The following is a 2,044-nucleotide window of genomic DNA, read 5'->3' on the forward strand; positions in this document are numbered from 1 at the left end:
TTCAGTGGTGTATTTCTCCTGATGAATGAATATCCCTTGCGGAACTTGTTTCACTTGAAGTCCTAGAAAGAAGTTGATCTCTCATGTCATGCTCATTTGGAACTTGTTGGTCATGAGCTTAGCGAATTCATTCACCATCTTTTCATCAGTTGATCCGAAGATGATATCATCCACATATATTTTTACAAGCATAAGGTGGTTACCATTTGCTTTTCTAAATAAAGTAGGATCAATCACTCATCTTTTGTATCCGGACGAGACAAGAAATTCAGAGAGAGTCTCGTACCACGCTCTTGGGGCTTGCTTTAGACCTTAGACTGCTTTTTCAAGTTTGTAGCAGTGGTCTGGGAATTCAATACTTTCAAAGCCTAGAGGTTGCTGAAGATAAACCTCTTCTTTTAATTCCCCATTGAGAAAGGCACTCTTTACATCCATTTGGTGTACCTTGATGTTTTTGTGGGCTGCGTATGCTAAGAAGATTCGGATGGCTTCTATTCGAGCCACCGGAGCATACGTTTCATCATAGTCAATACCTTCAAGTTGACTATAGCCCTTTGCAACTAGCCTTGCCTTGTTTCTGACTACCGCACTAGATTCATCCAGTTTGTTTTTAAATACCCATCTAGTACCAACAATTCTATGACCTTGCGGCTTCGGGATGAGCTGCCATACTTTGTTTCTTTTGAATTCTTCTAGCTCTTCTTGCATTGCGGATATCCAGTCGGGTTCTAGTAATGCTTCTTTGATCGTTCGGGGCTCAACCGAGGACATAAATGTTACGTAGTGACAGTGATCAGATAAGTCCTTGGAAGATCGAGTCTGGATACCTGCGGATGGGTTGCCAATGATTTGTCCTGGTGGGTGGTCCTTCGTCCATACGTGTAGACGGGGTTGCAGATGATCAGCAGCTGCGGTAGAGGGAATGTCTTCGATATCAGAGGACTTTGCGGTTGGAGATGGCAGTTCCCCCTGGACTTGAGAACATCCTGCGGAATCATCTTGGATTGTTGGAGCGAGAATGGAATTTTCTTGAGCAGTTGGAAGAGGTTCCCCCTGGATTGCTGATGGGAGTTCCCCTGGAACCGGAGAAGGTTCCCCCTGGATTGCGGATCGGAGAGTGATAATCCTTGAGTCTGTTCTTGTGTCAATGTTCTCTATGTTTTCATCATCCGAGTCCAAAGAGACGTTTGATGGTAATGATTCTCTGCGAATAGGAACTTGAGCTACATCAAGTACTGGAACCTTGATGGTTGTTGCTTGATCCGGAGTAGTGCTTTCCCCCTCAACCGGCGAGGTGGAAGTATTGAGAGAAGCTACTTCGGATAGCGATGGACCAGATATGTAGCACCTGGTTCTTGGTACGTATTCTTTTATTTAATTCTTTAAATGTTTTGCAATTTTGTCCTTGGACTCGGCGAGTTGAAGGACCAACTCGCCGAGTAGAAGCGAGTTGAGACGCGGGGTTTAAGCTGTGGACTCGGCGAGTCGGGTCCCGGACTCGGCGAGTAGGCCATGTCTGGACAAAAAACCCTAACCCGAGGGTTTGCACCCTATTTAAACACCTTAACTCGACCTCCTTCGTCCCATTTACTCCCAGAAGATCCCCATAGCAAACCGCAGCCGTTATTGAAGCAATCTAAGGCATTTGGAGTGATTTTGGTGCTTTGTGACCCAAGGAAGGAAGGAAAAGCTTGAAGAATCAAGAGGAGGCTAGAAGGATCCGATTTTGAGCATCATTTCCAGTCTACAGAAGGTATAAAGTCTATACCTTGCTTGTTCTTTTGTTAGATCCCATTTCATGGAGTTTTAGGGCTTTTCTAAGCCATTTTGGTCACCAACCATGATTGCAAGCATGGTTTGGGGTTGATGTTTCGGATCTAGGTCCTTAGAGGGGTTACAAGGCAGAAAGGAGTGGCTTTTGCACTCAAAGAAGGCCCCATGCAATGTAAGAGCTTGTTTTAGGACCTTTTGAGCTCAAAGTCCCATGCAAGCACGTAAAGGTTGTAACTTTACGTGCTAGATCGATTATAGAAGCTTGGATCTA

The sequence above is a fragment of the Lactuca virosa genome, chromosome 6 (genome assembly GCF_052849685.1).
Source record: "Lactuca virosa cultivar CGN04683 chromosome 6, Lactuca_virosa_CGN04683_v6, whole genome shotgun sequence".
In the NCBI taxonomy this organism is placed as follows: Eukaryota; Viridiplantae; Streptophyta; class Magnoliopsida; order Asterales; family Asteraceae; genus Lactuca; species Lactuca virosa.